Source organism: Meleagris gallopavo, chromosome 15 (assembly GCF_000146605.3).
Source record: "Meleagris gallopavo isolate NT-WF06-2002-E0010 breed Aviagen turkey brand Nicholas breeding stock chromosome 15, Turkey_5.1, whole genome shotgun sequence".
Classification (NCBI taxonomy): domain Eukaryota; kingdom Metazoa; phylum Chordata; class Aves; order Galliformes; family Phasianidae; genus Meleagris; species Meleagris gallopavo.
The window spans coordinates 7,948,480-7,956,811 of NC_015025.2; the positions used below are offsets into that span (position 1 = coordinate 7,948,480).

At 45.2% G+C, this 8,332-nt stretch overlaps 1 long non-coding RNA gene across 1 annotated transcript; it reads left to right on the forward strand.

The window, feature by feature from the left end:
• Positions 1-1,941: 1,941 nt before the first annotated feature.
• Positions 1,942-6,864, forward strand: LOC109370078. Its single transcript, XR_004161410.1, has 2 exons — positions 1,942-4,047; positions 6,053-6,864. It is a non-coding gene; the product is annotated as an uncharacterized LOC109370078 (long non-coding RNA).
• The last annotated feature ends 1,468 nt before the right edge of the window (positions 6,865-8,332 follow it).

The window sequence follows — 8,332 nt, forward strand, 5'->3', positions numbered from 1 at the left end:
GCGTTTGCAGGGCAGGCACTGTCTGCCCGTCCAGACATTTCTGCCCACGTCTGCAGAAGCACGGCTGGTTCAGCTGCTTCACAGCATCCCCAGGACCACGGATCCTGGTCTTAAAGTCATTGGATGCAGTGTTTGAAGACCTTTTCTCTGCCTGTAAGCTGGCCTGCAGCTGGCTGAACGGCTCCCACGGGTACAAGCAGTGCGTAGCAGCAGCAGGAGGAGCAGCACCGGCCGGGCTGTCTGCAGCACACAGAGGTTCAGCAGAACTCAGCAGGCATCTCCCATCTGAGGCCACCTTAGCCAGCCGCTGTTCTCCGGCACAAAGTAGGAACACAAATGGGAAGAGAGACACCGAACATCTGATCAGCATGGGAACTGGGCTGGCTTCAGCTCCTTCAGCTGTTTCCCAAGCTGAACAATTGAAATTCCCCGCTGGTTTAAGAGAAGGAACACGGTATGCTGAGCTCCTGCTCCCATGTCTGCTTCCCTGTAGCATCTCAAAGGGCAGGTCCTCTCCAGGCCAGGTCACACTTCTTTGCTGAGCACTTTATAGTCAATGGACACACAAGGTTGGATGCTCTCTTTGAATAGGAATTGCCCAGCACTTCCAAGTAAGAGATGCTGGCATCTGCTAAATAAACACAGGTCTAAACAAGCACAGCTGAAGTGGCAGAATTCATCTAGCTTCCTGCTGGGACCTTATCTGTTAGCCTTTCCATTTTTGTTTATTTGCTGAAGCACATTTTCTTTATTTGCATTGTGCTTTTGGCAGTAGTTCTCTAGCACTGACTTCAGCTACCTTCCCACGGGCACTCTGGCACACAAAGGGATGATGCCTAATCACTGCAGCCTTCGTGCTTCACAACAATAACTCTTTATATCCAAAAATAACGTGGTGTGAGGAAGAAACTTCAAATCCTGCACTACAATCTCTAAAATGAGTGCAACTTGTGGAATACAGACACTTCTGGTGATGAAATCCAGCAATATTTTGCTAGGAGTGGACACTGAAGTGACTGTCTGGCTGAAGCCACATCAGGAGCAGCATTTCCACCTTCCTTTCTGCTGGTGAAATGAGTTTCAGAGGCGAACGTATATACTGACATGAGGAATCGGTCTCTCCAGTCTGTGTTCATTTTCCTGTTTAAATCAACGTGTTTTTACCATAGCAACAACCAAAGAATCAGCATTGTTTGAGCAAACAAACAGTTATTAAAGCACTCTGCTGAAATATTTATGCTTTGTTCCCAAATCCCACTAAGTGCACTGCTTGGGGTGCACAGCATGGCGCAGTGTGGAACCAGGAGAGTCAGGAGAGCCTTTTCTCTGCTGCCTGGCAAAGTGGAACAAACGTTGTTCAGCAGGCTGTTTGTCAGTCCTACAGCTAACCATCTCCACACAGCAAGACTGAGGGACTGCCAGGGGAAACCCACTCCTCTGGGGACCAGGGCATCCTCTGTCCTTCCTTGCACTGAGGTTGCAGACAGCCCTGGTTGTGAAATTCCAAATTGTCTCCTTTTTGCGCTCCCTGAACTTCATGCCAAACTCTAACGAAATGATTTTTGTCAAAATTTGTCATTTCTGTGCTAATTTTCGTAAGGAATGGAAAGAGATAAGAAATGCAAGAGGAGTTTGTGGGGTGGGAACTCAAAAGCGTTCAAACAAGGAAGCAAATCAGATGGCCTGCTCCTGAAAATAGGCCCCCAAAACACACTGCTACATGCATGTGCTGACATTAGACATGTCCCTTTGTATCGGAATTGCTAAGTTATGGCCTGAACCAATGATTGAGCACCTGGTGAAGGGGCACAGCCAGCCCTGGGAGCACAGGTGAAAGCAATTCACCAGGTTCCACCCCTCCCTAAGCCACATTTAAGGGCTAGCTGCCATAAGGGAAGGTTCTCTGCCTGGACATCCCTTCTTTGGGAGTACTTGGTGAGTCTGATCTTTGGGATGGGTAAGCAAATCTTTCTTTATTTAGATTGTGACTATTGCTTTTTGGAGGGAAGTTTAGAACTGGTAATCTGATATTGCCTTTCCCTATGCCTTTCCTTGCCACTTTGTGCCAACTGTCCTTTCATTGAAAATGATGGAATTGCTCAAAGCCAGAGCTGTAGAACAGAATGAAATGACTCTACTGAGGAAAAGGGGCTTATTATTGTGCATTCCTGGTGCTGTCAGCCAACTCTATGAGTAAATATTGTTTTACAAATAAAAGCCTGCAGCTATTGCTGGCTTTTGCCTGAGGTGAGCTTTCTGCATAAATCACGATGGCATGCAATTTTCTTGGTAATACACTAACAGGAAGGTTTAAAACATTTGAGAGATTCAAACTGAACTGTGAGTTCTGTCAAAAACACCAAAACCTGTAACAAGACCAGAATGGTACCAGATCCCCCTGCTGGAGTCCTTCCCTCTGCAGCTTCCAGGGTCACCACGTGTTTGAAGAGGAAGGCCATGTGAGAAGACAAGCACATGTCTCTTTCATCTCATTTGGCAGTTAAGAGATCTGTGGGGAGTTGGTTGTCAGGGAAAAAGTGCCCGTTTTTCCCTTTATTTTCCTTTGTAAAGAAGCAACATGACTACATTCCTAGGAACCATATGCCAGAGCACTCCAGGAGATGGGGCTGCTGAAAGCAGTGGTATGCATTGCTTCCAAACAACTGGTGAAGCAAATATCTTGAAGAAAGTCAGCCTTGCCTCTGGGATCTGAGTCATTCAGATTGGGAAGATCCAGGGACGATGACTGTTCCACCTGCACAAAGATGAGAACACACATGGTCACAGCATTTCAAACATCCCTCCAACATGAGAAGCAAGGGAATAAGATGCAATGTAAGCAGAAGAAAGGCAGTCAGGCTGTACTTTGATATACATTTAAACTGGCACTGTTATCAGAGCTCCAGCATCCTTTGTCCCAGTTTCACTCTCTTGCACGCATCCACCTCCACAGTTCATTTGCTGTGCATAGGCACAATGGGGATGTATCTTCTGAACAGGACACTGTGGGATGTGAGAGCAACTCTGGCCACATTAATTCAGCTACCCAACTTTTTAGACATATTTCCACAGAATGAAATATCCAATCTCCATCCTGGATTGCAGTGCTTTATGAAGGCACAAACAGACCGATGGGAAATGCAGCTCTCAGGCAGGATTCGTGTAAGGTTTATTTCAATGTAGCAGAGGTTTAAGTCCTTTCAACCCCTGCTGTCACAAAAGAGCTTGGAATCCCACCTCCTAAAGCTTCTTGGAATGCCCTGCTTTTCAGACCTAGCAGCTCTAACATCTAGCTGTGAATTGGATGCTTACCGAACAAGAGGTGTATCAAGCAGAAATGAAAATGTGCTGCAGCGCACAGCCTGATGGGCACTGTGCAAGGACCTCACGTTGCCTCCTGCTCAGCAAGGCATGTCTCTGCTCTGCTTAGACCGAGGCAGAGATTTCCAAGTTCAGCTTCAAGAAGAAAGGCCAACCCCTGGGCCAGATCAGCCTTCATGCAAGCCCTACGACAAGGACATGCCAGGGAAAACCTTCATGTCCTGCAGCATCCGTGGGCTCAACCTGCTTTGGAATAATAGAGCACATCTTTTGCCGTTTGTTCACGGCAGCAAAGCCTCCTGAAGGGCTATTCAGTGACTGACATCAATGGAAGCAGGGATAAATAACCGCAAAGTGCTGCTTTGTTTTCTGCTGTTGGAAGAACTCGATGAGGGAGCGTTCTGTGTCCGTTTAACCTAAATGATGCGGAGCTGACTGTGCTAGCCTGCAGAGCCGTGTTTGTTTATCCAGCAACACTAAGCACAAGCGCTTGGCAGGCTGTGCTCCAGCTATTCCGGGAAGTTTTTTCTTAGAGAGTCCCACTGTCCTTTCAATGTTCTCTAATGCAATGTTCACGGCGTTTCTCCAGTGAAGGTTACTGCAAATCACCCAGCGTGGAAAATGAGGAGGAAGGGGTACTGATCTACTTCAAATACTTCTAACTGCTTTGTATTTGCTAGTGCCAGCATCTCCCATGGACTCAGGCAGGCAGATGACTATGGGGAGGTAAGTGTCATCAGCAGGGGACAAATCCCAGGGGTATGTACTCACACCCCACACATACAAGTCACGGTGCTGGACACAGAGACCAGGAGGTGGCTGTTTACACTGCATTAATTGCCACAACGAAAGCTGTTACTGTTGCCATCCCTCATCTCCAGCTCTATCTTCCTCAGATAACAGCACGCTGGAAGCCAGCATTTCCCACCTCCCAGTGCACCGGCCACCCTCTCTGTCCTTTAGTCCTACAGGTTAAGTGAAGCTTGGAGGCATTGACCTCAACCCATGTATAGCATTAAGTTCTTTCTCTTCTGGACTTAAAGAGAACAGTTCATACAAGAGTTCATCCACCTTTTTTCCATGCTATCAATCTAATAAGAGAGATTTTCTCTGCTAACTCAGTCTCACTCACACCCTTAGATCAACAATGTTACCTATGAAGACTTTGCTAATAAGCATTCATGGCTTCAATTTTTAGTGTTAACAAGTCTGAATTTCTTTCCTGAACTTGATTTAGCACAGTGTATCCCATCAGTGAACAAGGCTGATTCTTTATTAGGGGGCTGCCAGCTGTGTGCTCATGCTGTCTGAAAGGCTGGCTATTTCAGTTCTGGCTCTTTGTCAACTTAACTTCCAAACTGGAGCTGGCTTACAGCTCATGGGCAAACCAGGATCCATACACCAGTCACCAAGGCGCACCATGATATGGGGCTATTGACTCTGAATCTAAACCCAAATGTTCTTCATTTGCTCATCACGTTAGCTCCTCTAGAACAGCCCTTTGTATGCATCCTAGGCAGAGGTGACAAACAGGATGCGTTGGATAGCAGAATTGTAAAGAACTTGCAGGAGCCAATTTGGCCCCTTCTCCAGGTGGAGACTTCCAGGAGGTAGGCAGCCCCTTGGCCCTCAGGCATGGAGAAAAGCAAAGTCCTGAGTTGATGGGGTTGATCTCTACTCACACATTTTCAATTACTTGTTCTGGATCCCGTGATCCGAAATACCATTTCCATTCTATGCCACAAAGCAGTTGGCATTGGCTATAGTCTGGCTCACCCTAGTGGTCTGAAGCTTAATGAGAGGTGTTTCATGCTCTTTAATTGTTTTAGGTGGTTTTTAAGTACTAAGGAAAAGTGATCTGATCACTTCTGAGCAACTAAATTAAAAGCAAACTGGATTTTGCTAACTCTAGTGACTTTGCGGGTGATGAATGCGTTTTAACAAATCTCATAAAACCTCCTCTCTCTGCTGCCCTGAATGCAATTTGGATTTTTATGGTATCTTTTTATAGTTCCTCAAATAATTTCATCAGCATAAAGTTTCCTCCTGGATGGAAGCTTAATAAAAAGCTGAATTGTTGTGAAAGGTATAACCATGATCTAATCTTGCCCACTGTTATTCCTAGACCTTGTAAATGTATTCCTAGCAGTCTGAGAGTTAATAATTAATAAATGCAATAAATTACTTGGAAACTTCAAGCACACACCCTGCTCTGCCCACTAGTAATCCTCATGTTAAAAATCATCTTCATGTTAAAGATGCATGTGCCAGTGCTTCTGCATTCTGGTATATTCAGCTCTATTACCCAAATAGGAGCGTGGCATGTCCCACGTGTGCTGGTCATCACGTGTGTGACTGCCTCTGGCACCAGTAGGATGTCTTATGTTTAGAAAGCTGCACCAGAGCAAGAGCTGTGCAAAAATGCATTTGGATAAAGATGCAGAAAATGCCCAGTCCTCCTTTTGTGTCATGGAATGGCAAAAGGAGAGGAGAGGAAGTTTTAAAAGGACAGTTTCTGCTATAAGGGGTTCAACTGCCAGAAACCCTTGAATTCTACACCTTTTCAGGCCATAGATGTCCTCACAGAGCAATGTGGATGTGTGACTAATTTTTCAGAACTTTACAATCCTGACAATGTGTGAATAAAGAAATGATCAGGAAATGATCCCTGTTTGCTAGCATGACTTTTAGGGCTAATGGCTGCAAAATCATGATCTTATTTTTCCCACAGATGTTTACTGGAGAGTCTCCAGCACAGAAGCTTGTTACCACTGCCTGGACCACGTCTGTGCTTTGGAGGCCGGGACATCCCAGCTCCCTGCCTGCTCCCAGACCCCATTTCCGAGGGATGTAGATGCCCTCAATCACAGTGCCCTCTCTGGGAGCTGTGCTCAGTGCAGGGCTGGGTAGGATAAGAGAAGAGCGTGTGTGGGAATGGGTGGATGTCCTTAAGTCAGCAGAGCTAATGGATTCCATCCCGAAGCGCTTGGGAACACAGCCAGGGAAAATTCTAAAGCATTAGTGATTATCTCTGAGAAGTGACGGTGGCAGGCCCCGAGAGACATGAGAAACAAACACTGCCCAGCTTTAAAAAGGAGAAAAGAGGCCCTGGGAGTTATCCGCCAGCCTGCCTAACTCTATTTCTTGGAAAGATACTGGAACAAATCATTAAATAATCAGTATAAACACCTAGAAGATAATAAAATGACAAAAAGAGCCAGCATGGATTTCTTAAGAATAAATCACATCAAATCAATCTCATTTTCTCTTCTGGCAGAACAGCAGCCCTGCTGAATGAGGGAGAAGCGGATGTGATATATCCTGAGTGTAAGAAGTGTGTGCTCAGTATTACATGACAGCCTTGTGAGCAAATTAGGGGCATGTGAGCAAAATGGAAACAAACAAAATCACCACGATTTGGGTGCGTAAGCACGAGGGAAAATGCTTCCCAAAGAGGCTGTTTGGAGTGCAAGCACACGAGCCTGGTTTGCTCATCATGTTCATTAATAACTGATTTGTATGATAGCAAAGATAATACAGTCTTACAAACTAGGAGGTATTGTAAACATTACAGGGGACAGGATCTGAATTCAAATTGATCTGGATAATGGGATGAAATCTGTAAGCTGAAACTCAATGAGGACAAAGGCAAAATGCTGTGCTTAGGCAGGAAAAATCAAATGTACAAATGCAAAATGAGAAATAACTAATAAATCGCTGAAAGGGTGATGGTGCCAATTACTTTATCACTTCTGCCTGTGTGCAGAATATTTTTTTTTCTGATTACAGCAGTTAACCTAGAATTTACTGTTGGTACTGGTGCTTAGTGATGTTGACAGAGCTGGAGGAAGTTTACATGTTTTTACATTTAGCAAAGAGAATTTCTTTTTTCCAAGTTCATTCATTAAAAACTGTGTTGTGGGGAGCCTAAGTGGGAAACATGTGTAATGAGTGTGAGGGAGTACCAGAGCTACCATCCCCTCTGGGACAGATGCACATCACTCTCCGTGAAGCTGTGGTGGGTGCAGTGTGTTGCCATGTGCCAATGGTCCCATGAATCCCACATCATCTGCAGCTGAAGGACAGTCCTTGCCAAGCAAATCCACTCAGTCCCTGTACCTGGCTAAGCGGAAAGAAGAAATCTCAGCTTAGTCGTTTCTCAGTTCCCATGCCCCAAAAGGTGTTTCTTGCTAGATCCAGCAGTAAGGGGTTGACTCACGTCCTGAAAAACAAATTTAAAAATTCTCTTCTGTTTCCATGCACAGTAATAGGATGATCTGATTTTCTCAATAGCAATGTTTAAACCATTTTTCTCTCTCTTCAGATTTTGCCTATAAAGAGCTTAAGGAGGACAGTAGTTAATGCCCTTAAGTTGTGCCAGGGAAGGTTCAGGGAGATGTGGCACTGAGGAACATGGTTAGTGGGCACGGTGGATGGTTTGGGGGTTAGACCTGATGATCTTAGTGGTCTTTTTCCACCCTTAATGATTCTCTGATTCTATCTTTGAGGTGGCATTCACTCTATCCAGCATCTCTCCAGCTGGATGTGGTTCACAGAAGAGCTCAGAGTTCTGAAGTATAAATTAAAGCAAATCTTATTTATCTGAATTGATGGATTTTCAGCCTTCTGTCTGGGTGTCCCTCACCTGGTTTCCTCGCATGTGCCGTAGGCCACGTCCACCAGGCCAGGCCAAGCCTGGTCGCGTGCAGCATGCCGTACAGCCACCATTATTTTCCTCGATTCATACAAAGGCTAATAAGGCAGGAGGAGAAACTGCCTCTTTGTTTATCAGAAGTGTAACAATAGGATCCTGTTCTAAAGCAGGAGGCAGTATACAGCATAGGGGACAAACAACAGTTGTCACGAGCTGAGATCTCTTCTTGTCGCTATTGTTTTTTGATATCATCGTCAAAAGTTCAAAACAGATTTTCAGCCAAGTTTATCATCCCTGAGATAATTCCTCCAACTCAATAGAGTTTCAGTATGTATGGAATAAGCTTCTCCTCAGAGA